At 40.4% G+C, this 17,273-nt stretch overlaps 1 long non-coding RNA gene across 1 annotated transcript in view; it reads right to left on the minus strand.

Annotated features, from left to right (window-relative positions):
• Positions 1-8,427, minus strand: part of LOC137452182 (uncharacterized) — a 31,899-nt gene extending 23,472 nt beyond the window's left edge. The window contains exon 1 of the long non-coding RNA XR_010989996.1: positions 8,384-8,427. This is a non-coding gene — a long non-coding RNA (uncharacterized lncRNA). The remainder of the gene's footprint in view (positions 1-8,383) is intronic.
• Positions 8,428-17,273: the final 8,846 nt, after the last annotated feature.

Here is a 17,273-nt window from a genome sequence, read left to right on the forward strand (position 1 = left end):
TCTCTACCTCTTTATTTATTTTCTTCTGTGTCTGAATATGTATTTTATTATTTGACTCACTGCTACGACCACATCCACGGTGCTCAGCTCTTAAGCTGCCAGCACAGGCAGCTTCCTTTTTGTTGTGTTGGAACTGACCTACTACCCATCTGGTCTAACTTTTGGAGTAATAGTCCAATAAGGAACCAAAACTCCAACAGAGCATCATGACAGCATTTTGCCCTTACCAAAGGACCTGCTCCTTACCTGTAGCTACTGTGTACCTTAATTTTGCCAAGAGCATCAAAATGCAGGAAAACATTATCATATGGATCATCAGCAAATAAAACATTATCATATGGATCATCAGCAAATAAAACATTATCATATGGATCACCAGCATCAGGAAATAGAACAATTTAGCATGGTTCAGTCAGAGGCAAGGATGAAAAGAAAGAAATAGTATTAATTAAATACTGCTAGCCAGTTTGTTCTTCCCAAAGCCACCTTATTAAGTAGAGTGAAGTGGCATAGGTGTGGGGTTCGTACCTGTTAGCTGGAAATGTACAGCTGCACTTTATGAACCCCAACTTTGACACCCCTTGCTTTGGCTGTCTGATTTTAGCGTGGTGAATTAGTACGACATGGTCTTGAAAGGTAATCATGTCATTTATAAGTACCCATAAAAGCTCCACTTAGTTTCAAAGCAAAACAACACGCAAGGTGATCTCAAGTGGCATTTTAGAAATCACATCTTATAGTTCTCATGTTAACTATGCATACTAGTGAAGTCTCACAGTCATTCCAGTTGGAAAAGACCTCTAAGGTCCTTCAGCCCAGCCATCAGCTCACCACCACTGTGCCCACTAAACCATGTCCCCAAGTGCCATGTCTACATATTTTTTGAACACCTCCAGGCATGGGGACTCCAGCACCTCCCTGGGCAGCCTGCTCCAATCTCTGACCACTCTTGCAGTGAAGAGGGTTTTCCAAATATCCACCTTAAACCTCCCTTGGTGCAGCTTGAGGCTATTTCCTCTCATCCTATCACTAGTTACTCAGGAGAAGTTATTATAGCAGGTAGCAGGGATGAAAACTGTTTTGGAGGAGAAACTGAAGCACAAGGACAATGACATTTTGGGGTCCTAAGGGCAGGGCAGTAGTGTGGCTTATCCTTCCACTGAATAGAACTTCAGAATATTTAGAAGTGTGAAGCAGTAGTTTCCTAACTGTGAGGCTGAGGATGGAGGAGAAGCAACTTCTGTAGGTGACTGTTTTGATATTGTTCTGCATAAATTCTCATGCCAGTGGTGGTTTTGTTGTGCTTGGCTCCATTTCCCTGCCTATCATTCTTCTGAAGAGCAGAGCACTGGAATATAAAAATCACATTTATGAAGACACAAATTATGTTGATTTAGGCTTTTTTTCCCCCCCCCCCCGACAGAGACTGCAGAGACTGTAAATCTCTATTTACAGCCCAGCATCCATGAAAGAGATGTTTAGTTCCACAAACATTTATTGATATAGAAAGTTGCTCATGTTTGCAAATAAATAAATAAAGTATAACATTTATTATCCATTTTGGAAGGAACTCAGCCCATTTTTCTAAACACTGTTTCACAGGGAAAATGCCTGGCACAGTAGGAACCTGCAGAGGATTGAGGAAGAAATTAAGTTCTCTGCAAAGACTAAAAGCAAGGATGATCAAATGCTGGAACATCGATTATACCAGAAAGAATGTTCTGAGTTTGATATCAAAGTCTATAGGAAGTCCCATGGCTTGGAGCTCTGACAGCTGGGACTGAAAGAAAGCAAAAGCCGTGGTGGAAGATCTCAGAGCAGTAAGCTATGAGAAGGGAAGTGTTGACATGAATGTGTACACAATGTAACCTGAAAGTGAGCAAATTTGACAGCTTTCAGGCAAATTAACAGAAGTATCAAGAGGAAGCAAAAAGCACAGACTGAAGAGTTTTGCCAGCAAAATGAAAGGAGTCCTGCAATCAGAGGAGAGGAATCTATAAGGAAATATTAAATCCTTGAATAAATAAATGATGTGGATCTTTGATTCCTTCAGGTCTGCTGTAATACGGATTTTGTGTGTCTATCTCACCTTTTACCAGTTTTCCACAACACATTTGCTGTATTTTGACTGAATAAGTAAGATATTCCAGACAAAATAAAGTCACTACCTCTTGTGGAAGCCTACAAGCATATTTAAAACAATGACCAAGGCAGATCATTGGTGTCAGAATAAATGCTCAAAAGAGTGACAAGGAAGTGCTGCACATACTGAAAGACTAAGAACTGGAAGAGAAACCATTGGCTTTTATCCAGACTTCCCTCAGGGCTAATTTCCAGCATTGAGAGCAGTTGTCCCAAATGAAAAGAGATTTGAGGAAGATTTGCAATCCACTGCATCTGAGCCTGTCCTTTCCTGGGTGATAGGATAGTTATGACTATACTCTTCTCTTTGTGTAAAGGAAGGGAAGCTTATCTTTCCAAGACAATAGCATTTGATATCTTAGGCAAATATATGACGCTCTAGATAACATCTGCTTTCACTGAGAATTTGGCATAGTATTTATGTAACCACTTCAGTGCTAAGGGAAGGTTCTGAGATAATATTAATTTGCTCATTAGAATAGAATAAACCAGGTTGGAAGAGACCTTCAAGATCATCGCGTCCAACCTATCATCCAACACCACCTAATCAACTAAGCCATGGCACCAAGCACCCTGTCAAGTCTCCTCCTGAACACCTCCAGTGACGGCGACTCCACCACCTCCCCGGGCAGCTCATTCCAATGGGCAATCACTCTCTCTGTGTAAAACTTCCTCCTGACCTCCAGCCTGAACTTCCCCTGGCGCAGCCTGAGACTGTGTCCTCTTGTTCTGGTGCTGGCTGCCTGGGAGAAGAGACCAACCTCTGCCTGTTTACAACCCCCCCTTGAGGTAGTTGTAGAGAGCAATAAGGTCACCCCTGAGTCTCCTCCTCTCCAGGCTAAGCAGCCCCAGCTCCCTCAGTCTCTCCTCATAGGGCTTGTGTTCCAAGCCCCTCACTAACTTTGTTGCCCTTCTCTTTATTATTTATCATTTATTTATTATTTACTTATTTACCATTTATATATTTATTATTATATATTATTTATTATTATTTATTATTATCTTTAATATTTAGTATTAATAGCAATACATCACACAACATAATACCATACTAAAATGGGATGACCATTAAAATGTTGTGTTGATAGTCCCTTCCTTCTCTCCAATTTCCTTCCTCCCACCCACATTAATTCATTCCAACCTTCCCTCCAAATTTCTATGAAAAATAAAGGAAAAAACCCCAAAGGTTAAAAGTATGCTTTTGCTAGTAACTTCTGACATCCTGTATTAGCTTGAAATTGCACTTCCTCCCCCCTCCCCTTGCTTTCTTTGATGTCTTACAAGGGAGCTTTTGAATTAACCCTTGGCTCTATACATATTAATTATTCTATTCGCCCAGTGAGGATCCTGGGCAGACATTAGCTGGTGCAGCAAAAGATGAAGAAAAGTCACTAATGCAAGGAAATGATGACATTTCTTCTGTTCCACTGACTCCTGGCTAAAATGTACAACTGCTGTGAGCCATAAATCAGAGAGGAAGGCAGAACATTGCCAACTCTATTGGTATTATTTTCAGAGTATTTCATCCCTGTGCTGAGAAGAAAGCACTTGACATTGCTCCTGACAGCAGAAATGTTATGCAGAGCACCTCGGGTTCAAGGCTCAAAGTTTTTCATTTTTCTAGCCCAGATTCAGTGCAGTCTCTACTGTCTTTTATACACTTCAAAACCCTCTGCCCCTGACTCTAGGATGCAGGAATGAGAAGCTGCTGGAACTTTTCCAATGCTAAGTAATATTATGATACTAAATATTTATCTTTTTCTAGTGTCATAGTTGCTGCAGCTTTATCAGTTTCAGGGATATCCATGACATGGGGGTGAGGCTCAAAACTGAACCCAGGTCTCAAGGTGTGGCATCCTCAGTGCCCAGTATAGGGGTGCAATCACTTCCCATGACCACACCATTCCTGATCCAGGCCAGGATGCTGGTGGCCTTCCTGACTGTTTGGACACACTGCTGGCTCATGTTCAAGTGGCTGTCAACCAGCACCCCCAGGTCCTTCTCTGCTGGTCAGTTTCCAGCCACTCTACCCAAGCCTGAAGCATTCATGTGGTTGTTGTGACCCAAGTGCAGGACCTCATGCAACTGGCCTTGGCTCATCCATCCAACCTGTCCAGATCCCTACCTTTGAGCAGATCAACGCTGCCACCCATCTTGGTGTCAGCTGCAGACTTTCTGAGGGAGCTCTCAATGCCCTCACATCCAGATAGTTGACAAAGATACTTTGCTGTGGAGATCCCAATGGAATAAAAAGAATGAGTGAAGTGAGAGCAAATTTAAAAACACCAAGAAAACTTAAAAGGCAAACTCCAGGGGAAGTTCTGACTATAGAAGCCTCCTGTATGACAACCAAATTCCTTTTGAAAGTCCATGGGACTGTAGATGATCATGTAATGATCTCAGATGGCTTCTCTTTTAGATTCAGAGCACAGCCCTGCTCAGCTTACATATATTCAGCCATTCCAAAGAGCAATTTTAGAAGTATTTAAGCAAGTCTAATAGTTGGAATAAGAAGGTTAAAGCAGTCTGACTTTAGTACTTTCTTCATGCAAATTGTTTTATTTTATTAATAATGGGACACTTACTTTTATTGAAAGTGTTCTGTGGCTTACTCAAGTGCAAAATTAAGTAAAAGGCACCTGAAAGCAGACAACTAGAGAGCAGAAAGATGTGAGCAGAGCACTCTACAGGGGACTTCTTTTGTTTTTTTTCTTCTCCCCAGAACTAGATATTTAACTCCTCTGGAGTAAGAGGATCTATTTTTGTGCTCCCATGTTGAACAATGTAATTTCTAGTACTTCAAATCTGGATTTTGCTTTCCTTTCTTGTGCCTTGTAGAAACTGTATGATATTTACAGAGCAAAAGCTTCATGTGTCCTCTGCTACCCAGAGGCTTCTATGACACGAGCACCTCCTCCTTCTGAAACATTCAGTGTAGGAGCCATTGGTGGCACCAAAACTGGGAGGAGTGCCTGGCAGCCCAGCAGGATGTGCTGCAGTTCAGGGGGACCTGAACAGGCTGGAGAGCTGGAAGGAGTTCATGAAGTTCAACAAGACCAAGTGTGGATGGAGACCTGCACCTGGGGAGGAACAACTCCATGAAGCAGCACCTGTTGGGAAACAGCTGCGTGGAGAAGGACCTGGGAGTGCTGATGGACAAGCAGCTTGTGTTTATAGTTTGTAGATTTGTGCCTATGGTTGGTATGTTCAGTTTGTACATTTTGGGTTATATTTTGTAGATATTATTTTTTTACAGCTGATTTTTTTTGTTGTAGCTGAAATATCTTTATTTATAGCCAAGATATCTTTATTTATAGCCGAGATATCTTTATTTATAGCCGAGATATCTTTATAGCTATGCATGCATTTTCATTTTTAAATGGAAATGTAATGCCCAAGTTGGTTTCTCACGGAGGCAAAGTTGCATTAGAACACCAAATCATCATCTATTGAGGGAATGGTGGCTACAGCTGGCTTTTAACAAACATAAACATTGTTATTAATAATTTGAAAGCTGGATAATTTTAGACCAGTGAGGCAAGAATATTTCCATCAGTTTGATGTATGAGAGTGAACAGAAACACATTCATCTCCTTGTCATAAATTTTGAATTAAGAGAAGCTAAACAATTAATAGTAAACACATTAATTTTGTTCCTTCAAGCTCCAATTTCAGAACAAATGGTTACTGATACAGACTCAGACTGCTGCTGAAGTTACCAAGAATTGTAATAAACCCCAGACCAGTGCTGAGTGTTTGATTCACAATTCTAAACACGCTTTGGACGTGCAGCTCGAAAGTTTTCACCTGCTTTTAAAGGCAAAGTAAGGCTTCAAAGCAGGACACACTGCACACTTCAATACTACTAGTAGTACTGCAACTCCTACTGCTATGTTTCATTGTAGCTAGAGCACATGAAATACTAAGACAATGTGTTATTTTTTTCCCTGTTTGCTCTTTAAACTGAAGGACATTATCTGCCTTGAAAAACAGGAGGAACAGCTTCAGCTAAACACTACTGAGGAAAGAAAATCAAGGCACAGGGATGATGTGAAAGGACAACAATAAGAGCAGGCAAAAGCAGCATTTGCCTTCCCCTTGTAATTAATACAGCTCGAGTCCTGCAGCTTATTATATTATGTACTGAGACAAGCTGAGACACAAGCCTCTACAGTTCAGGGTAGCCAATTATATCTGCTGGCTGACTGCTAGCAGTCATGGTACCTGCAGGCATTGCTGGTTGCTCTCACAGCAATCTCAGAGCTTAAATAAGCTCAGACACAGGCTCAGCTAGTTCTAAATTCATACAGCTTTGGCTTTTGCAAGGGGATCACACTGCTGCTCATTAGGGACTGGAGTGCAAGGCTGTGGAGCCCAGAGGGCTTTGTGCTATGCCACGGAGCCTTCACAGGAGCAGGAGGGATACATTTTTCTTGGCCTGGTGCAGATGTTTCAGGGAAAAAAAAACAAACAATCAGCAACATTCCAGAGCTATTGATGAATCTGCTCTTCATCTGAATTTGGGGTTGTGCTGCATCTGATTATTTTGTGAGACATGTTTGCAAATTATGCATGCTGAAGTTCAAAGCTGCTGCTTCTGCCCTGACGCTGTGGGTCTAATTCCATCTGAGAAAGCAAACGAGTTAAAGTCAAAGCATTCCAATCTATTCTTAATCCCTGCATTTGCACAAGCAAACATAATTGGCCAAGCAAGTCCCTGTCACGTCCCTGCTCTTGTTTCCTGTGTTTGTAATTTGAAGACGACACCTTTGGGAGGATGGCGACTTTACCCTCAGTCTCAGTTGAAGTCTGCAAATGACTTATTTTCTAAAGCTGACAGAAAAACATTGGCTTTGAGCTTTTTAAAAGGATCTGAATTATTGAAGATAAATAGCTGCCCAATTTGAGCCGGGAAATTCCACTGCACTGCAGGAAAATAACCTCCGAGAGAACAGACGCAGCGTGCGAATACCGCAAAAATTATCTGTGGCAAATTAACCTGAGTCCCAACCACTGGCACTGCCCCACACAAAGCAAAGGCAAACATCTCCAGGTAGCAAGTGCAATCTGTGCTACTCTGCAATCTGTTTCTGCATAGCCTTTGCAGAAGGGTAATTGAGAAGCATTAGTTATTCTTCCACAGCTTCATCTTTCTGCCTAAAGGGTTTTCGTTTGAGTGTTGCTCGTGACTGTTCAGTTGTGTCATTCCTGAAGGGAAGGATCTGAGAATGAAATTCCTGTGAAGGTTAGAAGTGTGCTAACTGAGGCCTCTTGTGCTTTCTTAGTTCTCAAAAGGTCCACTTGTCTACTACTGAACTGTACCCAGACCTCATCACAGGATGTACCCACCCTGAGACCCACAAGACAGAAATGAACATGATCTCCCCCCACCCCGAGTATTATTTACCCCAAACACAGTTTGGGTTTTTTGAGTGCTATTTTAGTTTTTGAGTGCTATTATTTGAAAAGATAAAATCATTCAGAGGGTCATATCCAACCCCTCAAAACTCTATCCAGCTTCCAGGATTTTGAGCTCTTTTTCCAAATGAAACTACAATCAATTGACTTTGTGGGATGTCCTTGAGCAGTGCAGTTCTTCCTCCACCGATTCAGTTAATGTTTACTGTGCTCTATTAAGTGAAACACAGGATGATAACATGGCTTTCCAGTAGGATGGCTAAATATTGAGAGAGAACAGATCAAAACATACCAGCTTTCTGCATCAGAAGCACAATATTGTTCCAATGTTATATTTTATTTCTCTTCCTATCTTCTGATAGCTTCATTGTTTCTTGCATGCATTCAGGATATGGTTTAGTGGGCATGGTGGTGTTGGGACTTGATGACCTTAGAGGTCTTCCCTGACCTGCAAGATTCTATGATTTTTGTCTTAAACTAGCACAAAGCCTCATCCTTAGAAGCAGCACCTTCATTCTAGATCTTTTCCCAACATTAACAATTCTATGAGTCTATCACAATTTTATACAACCCTGAAATATCAGACATTTTCATTTAATACTCTTGCCTCTGTAGTAACAGAACTATTTTGGTTGAAAGAGACCTTTAAGACCATCCAGTCCAGCCATTCTCTAACTCTACCAGCGTTGTTCCTAAACCACGTCCCTCAGCACCACATCGCTGCCTCTTCGAAACACCCCTCAGGGGTAGGAACTCAACCCCATCCACCCCATCCTACCACCTCCCAGGGAAGCCTCTTAAAGTGTTTGAGAATTATACTGACCTGCATGTTGAGACCATCTCTGGCACTGGGCAGTTCACAGATCCCATGGCAGCTGACAATAAAGTGATTTTTCTGCAGGGAAAACACACACAGTTATGGACAAGGTAGAAGAATATTTTATGTGTGGGGAAAAAAAACCCCACCAACCAAGCAAACTACCAACTTTTTGGGGGAGAGAAGAAGAGAGTAAATATCTGAGGAATCAGTAAATTCATAATTATATCTTTTTGAGTTGGAAAAATTCTCCTGAAAGACAAATCCATCACTGTAAGAGAACTACTAAGGGTGGATAAATGTCAATGCATTCTCTGTCATTATTGGAGCAGACAGCAGTGAAGCTGAGCCATCATTTGATGTGCAATACTTCCCAGATCCTTCTAGAGCCTGACCAAAATAATGCATACTTAAACAGGGATATGCTCCTCTACCCAAGGGGAAGCTTTGCAGTGGACTCTTGATCCCTCATCTCTAACACGGGATTGAGTTTCAAGTACTGGTACTCAGATCTGGTGCTGCTAAATTCAGTGATGCTGAAGGTATCATTCCTTGCCTGCACAGAACAATAGCACAATGATCACATTCCCAAGGAAATATTAATAACTGCCTGTGATTTAAGTACTGCTTTTTAAAAAGGTCATTTTTGGCCACTTAATAAAGGATAAAAGGAGACCTGACTTTTCTCGCTGCTTTCCACCAAAGGCTTCCTCGCTTGTTTCACCAGCCTTAAACACAAGCTGGAGGCTTGTACCTGATCATCTGGTAAACCTTTGATGCTCTATCCCTGAACAGTACCAGAAGCAGCTACATTTGATATTCCCTTGTTCACAAAGTGTGTAATCTCCTAATGATCAAGAAGGCAGCACAAAACCCTTTCAAATCAATACTGACCTTTGGTTTTGGTTGTTCTTGGTGTGGTGGTTTTTTTTCTTTCAATGATATGAAAGCACTTTCCATGCACCATAGCCTGATCACATCAGCTCAATGAACTTGAAAATCTACACACTTAAAATAGCTTCCTTTTTTTATGGCAGATAAATTCTGCAGCCTTGTTTGGGACTCAGTGTGCACTCTTGATTAAAAAGAAAAGCAAAAATATCCGAGCCTGTAGAGCTATTACATGAAGAGTAATTAAATGTTATGGGAAAATACATAATGTCCTGGGTGTAATAAAATTAGAGCTGTAGAAAACAAATGATACAATGCTCCATTATTCCTCTGAGGGGCAGAGAGAAGAGAAAACCTAAAGAACTTAATAAGATCAACCAGGTAAACTCTTTAGGTGTATGTATTGCAAAAGGAGCTTGGAGGATGAGAACTGGTTGGGAATGATTATAATGGCTCCCAGATCCATGGCAAATAAGCATTCAAGAAATTTATAGTCATGTACTGCCTGACTTTATTGATTTATTGGGTAAGAACTTGAGATCTCTCAGCCATTGTTATTTTGTGACATTTAGCTGTAGCCTTGCATGGGATGCCAGCTGCACCTGCACAGCCCAAAAGCAAGCAGCTCCCAGGTATCCGGTGCTCTTCAGAGCTACCAGGCAGCTGAGTTTATTGGATTGCAGTGATTTAATCTTGCTTTGCTCTGTATTTGCTCTGCATCCCCTGATTATCCAGCTTGGGTTATGAATTAGTAATAACCAACCATCATACAAATATAAACAAGAGCACTAATAATAATTTGGTGATGAGGAGGATGAATAAATAGGCACTGGTGATGTAAACAACTGAACAAATCCTTCCCAGCTCACATGAACATTTCCTCTGGAATCATCACTAAGACTTCTTAGAAGACAGAGAGGTTATACAGGCATTGCTTTGACTGACCTACCATTTTCAGTCTCAACTAACCAGACAGAGAAGAAAACTTGCCCTAAAACAATTAAGACCTTGCCTTGAACCATTGCTATGGCTACTCCAAGAACATGCCTGTGGTACCTAACTATTCTTTCCACTAAAATCCCCAATATGCAGCAATCTTACTGTTTCAAATTGACTTTTCCCCCCTTTCTTGCTTTCTTTCTTTCAATGAGCAGGCTTTTTTTCCACCCACACCATTAAAGTTAATAATGCATTGCATTGCAGCTAATAGGTGTTATTCATAAATTTACTTTTTAAGTGGAACAAATTCCTTTCCCCAATTTAATTCTTGAAGCACCAGGAGCTTTCATTAAACTGGCTTTCTACATATTAATTCATCTTGACAGACAATTTATGCTATTATTATTCTTATGATAATGCTACATCAGAAGAGGAAAACAGAGCCTATGAGGAATCTCACCATGCCTATTCTGCTCTTATCACCTCCCTTACTGTTCGTAACAACATTAAATAAAGGTCTAATGATGTAAATAACGGTTTTTTTGGGTTGTTATTCTTAATGTTTCAAGAGCACATTGTCCCTTTTGCAGCTAATAAAGCTACACAAAGCCAAGAAAGCTCTTTTTGAACTTTAAATAATGCTAATAGCTCTCTTAGCTTTAGGGAAACAACACACAATATTATTAAAGAGAATTTGATTTTAGCTTTTGACTTCTCTTTTTCTAAGGCTAAGTAAAGCACACAGAGAGTGTTTATTCCCTCTTTGTGCCTAATCTTCAAATCACACACACTGGGTGAGTCCAGCAAAGAAATTACACCAATTTCACTATTAACAGAACAAAAGGGCATAATTAAGGTGAGGTAGATCTGTTTCATGGCTTCCATTAACTTTTTCTTACTTGTCTCCCTCAGAGATTAGAATCAATCCCTTCAAAGTATTTGGGAGCTGGAATAGGCTGTCACAAGATATAACACTGCCTCCTCAAGTGCATTTCCATTCTGAAGAGACACCAGTGTAGATGTTTCCCCTGAATTCCTCCTAGTGAGACAGCAAAAAGTATTCCTCTAACAAAGCAGTGATGGATTTTGAACTTGCATCTTGCATGATGCTTTCGAAAATAACCTTAGCCAAGAAGGTAATGTGTTCCTCACCCTCCCACCAACTTAGGGGTACCAATTATTAGTTAAAAACCATCCTGGAGTATCTGGTGGTGTTTTTCAGTTGCACTGCTCTAGGACTGTCATGGCATGTTGAGTGAAAGGGGAGAAAAAGGAATCATTTTTGTGCCATTGATGGGATTAATTAATGACTGGCTACTACTTTGTGACTTTCTCCTTGTTCTGGCTTAATGAAAGAAGCTGTTGTGACTTAAATACATTGCATAGATACTGGTTTGCTGAAGTTAAAATGTCTATTACTTAAAGCCTTGCTGGATTCCTAAAACTGTCTTTAGCACCAGAACAAGAGGACACAGTCTCAAGCTGTGCCAGGGGAGGTTTAGGCTGGAGGTTAGGAAGAAGTTCTTCATAGAAAGACAGATTGGCCATTGGAATGTGCTGCCCAGGGAGGTGGTGGAGTGACCATCACTGGAGGTGTTTAGGAAGAGACTGGATGGGGTGCTTGGTGCCATGGTTTAGTTGATCAGATGGTGTTGGGTGATAGGTTGGACTTGATGATCTCAAAGGTCTCTTCCAACCTGGTTAATTCTATTCTATTCCATTCTTCTTTCTATATTTCTCCCATTTCCTCCCCTTTAACTCTATTAACTTACTCCTGAACACTGCATTTAATTATTTTTTTCCCCCCATCCTCCTGGGAGGAGAAATCTTCACTACAAGAAAGAGAAAGAGGAGTTTCAACAAATAACATATCTTCCATTTCCATCTCCCATTGCTTCACCTTCGGAAAGCAGTAAGCATTGAGCACGGACCTACTTAAAGGTTTTAATGAGGATTTGTTTAATGCAAGGTAGTTTGTGGTTTTGTTTTGTTTTTCCCTGTCAACAGCCAATACAGCTTATCATGAAATAAAACTGGAGAAATAAATCTCTTTCCCCTCCTCTCCTTAAAAAGGGAAGATTTCAGGAAGGCATCGAGATGCACAAAGGTTAGCTCCTTTTTTGTTTTTCAGCGAAGAGTTCAATGGTTGAAGTGTTCATGAGTTTGACATGTTTTGGAAATAGAAAAGAATGGGCTCCAGAAGATGCTGGAAAGCATTTTTCTGTTCACTGCAAACTGAAGTAATGGCAACACACTGTTAACCTGCTGACCTTACCCTGATTTAATAGTGTCTGAAGTAATGCTAAGATAATAAGCAGGGTCAAGAAGTCCTGCAGTGTTCTGAGCGCAGCTGTCTTATTTTCTCCTTTGCCTGAGAGAGGAAATAGTGTTGGGAGCAGTTTGTTTTATTTGAATCTCCTGATAATACAATAATTGGAAGAGTAAATGACAATTAAGAAACTGATATTAAAAAAATCTTCCAAAGAAAGAAGCTATTAGTTGCATGGAAAGCAAAGCTCATTTCATTATGCAAAGGACAAGGATTAACACTAATTGGATTAAACACCCACTGGACACTAAATAAGGCCAGTTCTAAGTAATTTTTTTTAATGATGATTTACAAAAGGCAAATTAATATCCCACAATGAAGAAGTCTGAAAATGGTCTTTTATCACTCCCTAACTTTGTCTGAAAGCTACTGTGGCCAGAAACATTTAACATCTTTTAGAGAGAAAAGATGTCCTTTTGCATACATGAAACATTGCTGCCTGCCAACATCTGAAGGGATCCCACAGCACAGGCTGGAGAGGAACTTTTCTGAAGGGTGTTTAGAGGCAGGACAAGAGGAAATGGTTTGAAGCTGAGGGAGAGAAGGGTTAGACCAGAGCTGAGGAAGAAGTTCTCCAGTATGAGGGTAGTGGGAATCCAGAACAGGCTGCCCAGGGAGGCTGTGGATGTCTCCTCCCTGGAGGTGTTCAAGGCTAGGTTGGATAAGGGCTTGAGCAACCTGGTTTAGTTAAGAGCCTTCCCTGCCCATGTTGGGGAGATTGGAATCGATGATCTCTAAAGTGCCTTCCAACCTGAGGCGTTCTATAATTGTGTGACAAAAATTAGTGAGGAGAATAATTCAGACAGCACATGCAAAACATTTCTGTCAGAAACCTATTCTTAAACAGGAGCTGTTCTCCACAATAGTATTTCTGACAGACCTTGAAGATGCTCACTATTCTTCATCTTGTTAAAATTCATAGGACAGATAATAATTGGCAAGATCTTGTGGACAGAAACTCAGATGAGAGGTTTGCTGCTTTGACAAATAGCTCCACGCTATTCAACACTGAATGATGCGTGAGAATGCTGCTGTCAGCTTTGCTGGCAATCTGTATCATTCTCCTTTGTAATCAATACCTTCAGTGCCTGATGACTAGCAGGGGACCAGAAGTGTGAGAACATTTAGCTGCTCGTCTTGCCATGCATTGTCATTTAACTTCATCTTAAAAGCTGCCTTCAGATGTCATGGAACAGAAGTAAGAGGATACAGAGCAGTACCATGAAATTAATCTTCTTTTTTTTCCATGTTGGTATTATTTTTATCTTGATGTAAGTCAACTCATGTTGTCAGCACAACTAAAGAGCAGCCAACACTTGTGTCACTAAGCCTTTAAGGTTTCTCTTCTCGTTTCAACAATGTATGATATTCGCAGCTATACATCATTTAATTTGTTCTCAGACAAAGCAGATTACATAACAGCAGTGGGTTTTTTTTTTCAGGTAGCTGCTAAATGACATTGGGGAACTTCAGCATATTAGATGCATAATAGTTTAAGAAATTCCTGCTCCTGCAAGCTCGCTTAATTGCTGTTGATCTTCAGATAATATTCCTTCCACTCTTTGCAAAATGAATGGTATCTAAAATAAACAGTCCCTCAAACCCACAAAAGGTGTGAACTTCTGCTGTCATTCAAAATGTTATTATCCCTCGGATTTCAAGGGAAATTACTGAAATTTCAGGAACTGGTAACATTTTCCACGATAATTTTGCACCAGTGACAATGTTTTCCATCACCCACTCCTCCTCTTTTCCCCTCTTAACAGACATCATCTCCATTTCTTCCCTATCTCCCTTACTTCTTTTTCCTAGTTGAGTAAATATTTTCCTGCCTTCATTAAAAGACTGTTTGCTTAGGTTGACTCCATGTGGCTGCTGAGTCCTTCCTTCAACTTCTTAGTGTCATCCAGGAGCCATGAACACTGATGTTACCTCAGCTTTCTCATCACTTAAACTCTGCATGGCACCAGTCCCTCTAGGCTATGCAGCATTTTTCAAGCTCCTCTAATACAGTGGATTTCTCACTCCATTTCTTTTTCCCCCCAAAATTGGTATGTAGGATTAATTACTTACAAATTGATACTTGCTACACGTTGTTAAAGAAGACACATGCAGTTCTGTGGTAATAAATATTGACTTAGAGACATAGAATGGTATAGGTGGGAATGGACCTTAAATATCATCTACTTCCAACCTCCCTGCCATGAGCAGGGACACCTTCCACTAGACCATGCTACCTCTTCCAGCCTGGTCTTGAACCCCTCCAGGGAGGGGGCAATGATATTGACTTGATAATATTTTACTCTACACCAGTCTTTTTAAATGCTATTGCCATTCATCCATTGTACACAATTCTTTAACTCTATTTATAAACAGATCAGATATTAGTATTTCCCCACAGTTGATGGAAACATTTAATAGCCATCACTACCTGAATCATAGAATCAATAAGGTTGGAAAAGACCTCAGAGATCATCAAGTCCAACCTGTCACCCAACACCTCATGACTACTAAACCATGGCACAAAGTGCCACATCCCCTCTTGAACACCTCCAGGGATGGTGACTCCACCACCTCCCTGGGCAGCATATTCCAATGTCTAACAACTCTCTCTGTGAAGAACTTTCTCCTCACCACGAGCCTAAGCTTCCCCTGCTGCAGCTTGAGACTGTGTCCTCTTATTCTGGTGCTGGTTGCCTGGGAGAAGAGACCAACCCCCTCCTGGCTACAACCTCACATCAGGTAGTTATAGACAGCACTAAGGTCTCCCCTGAGCCTGCTCTTCTCCAGGCTAAACAATCCCAGCTCCCTCAGCCTCTCCTCACAGGGCTTGTGCTCCAGGCCTCTCACCAGCCTTGCTGCATCTTCCACTTTGCCTTTCCTGAACATGTCGTACAGCATCAGCTCTGTCTCTCTATTACTGTAGTGCATCAACATTCCCTCAAACCAGATCCCTGCAAGTCACATATCTTCTCATGCAGCTCTTCTGTATGTCCCACAGTCTCATGATTTGAAAACGTTTAGCCCTTAGAAATCCCCATTGGGATATTAGATTCCTTCACCATGTGAAAATACAGCACTTCATCATTTTTATGTGATCTATTCCTCTTTCTTTCCAAATCCATACATCATTTATTGACAAACTCTAGCTACTCTATCAGCACTTTCTTAATCACTGTACAAAATGTTAGCCTATCTCTTATTTTAAAATGCTGTCATTTTACAGATTTTTGATGTTCTTCACATAATTTGAAGGCACCTGTTTAATTTATTTATTACTTCTCCCAACACTGCATTTTCCTTGATGTCTTCATACTTCTTTGATGCTTATCACTTAGTAACTGGATTGAAGTTTATTTACCTTTTTTGGGGAGGGTTATTAGAATTATAGTTTTAGTTGCTAACATTTTTGCTTATGATATACAAGGAAGCATGTTACAAGGCCATCCAGGCTCATTAATGAGTTGTGTTAGGTATCTTGCAGCAGGTTGAAGATAAATAATTTGCCATAGGCAAGCTGTACTCTTCAGAACCGAGGTTACTTCTACGCAAATCCATGTGTAGCTATTAATTTGCCTAGCTAGACAAGAGACAATGTTCAGAGATCATAAACACTTCCCACTTTGCTTTTTAATTGTGAAAAGAGCTGATGAAAATGAGCAGATGTAAGTCTGAAATGAGATCAAATGCATTTTTGATGCACTTGCAGCTCATGATGCATGTGATGCATGGGAAATGAAGTTCATGTTTATTTCACTTTCTTCTATTCCTTCTGAGCCCTTTTGTTTTCTTTATCTGCCTCACTGCCTCTGTCACCCTGAGCAACAAAAAGTGCAATACTTAAGATACTTTTCCCCTCACTTCCCCCCCCCCCCCCCCCGTGTTCCTCTTTAATTTTTTACATTTCTGTATTGTAATTTAAAATGAATTAAACATATCTTTCTGAAACATTCAGGGTTCTGAAATGAAAGATGAACCAAAAAAAAGCAAATTAGAAAAGTGAGGAGAAAAAGGAAGCATGGCAGGAAGTGAGGTTGTAAGGTATTCAGGGAGAAAAAAAGGAGGCTGGAAGAAGTGGAAAGAAATATACCTTGATATATAGGGACTTATTAATTAATTGTCCATGGTTTTCTTTAATTGAAGACTGAATAATAATTCTGACATTGCATAGGGGCTGAAAAGTTTTACTTTGAAGTTTTCCTGCAGAAATATTCCTACAGCCTTATCTGAGCAATTCCATTCAAGTCTTAATATAAACCCTGAGAATTTACACCAGCACATGGAGGACTGCACAATAACCTCATCTGTCTGCAGGAATTCCTTTCATTACTGTGCATGCAGAAACTGGGCTAGCAAAATCCATTAGCCACTTTCTCATGTAAATGCTTCCAGAGACAATAAAATATATTACCTCAACATGCAGTTTAATTAACTACAATATCCATCACAGCCCAGCTTCAAGGTCATTTGCTTAATGAAGCATTTCTTTCTGTGTCTATAAAGAAAAACATAACCTTTCAACAGATTAAAGCTGTATTTATCCTTTGTTTTCTGATTTGCCTGAATCTAAGACGTCTCCAGGAAATTCTGGAGTGCAAGGCAATTATTCAAGAGGGTATAATTTGTTCCTGAAACCTATTTTCCACCAAAGATCAAAGAATAACCAGTAGGAGTGTTCTGCAAGGTGATGTATTAGATAAAATTAACTGTGAGTAACTTTATACATATATTTATTTA

This window comes from Melanerpes formicivorus, unplaced genomic scaffold, assembly GCF_026170545.1.
Source record: "Melanerpes formicivorus ecotype bairdi unplaced genomic scaffold, bMelFor1.0.p_v2 SCAF_50, whole genome shotgun sequence".
Taxonomy (NCBI): domain Eukaryota; kingdom Metazoa; phylum Chordata; class Aves; order Piciformes; family Picidae; genus Melanerpes; species Melanerpes formicivorus.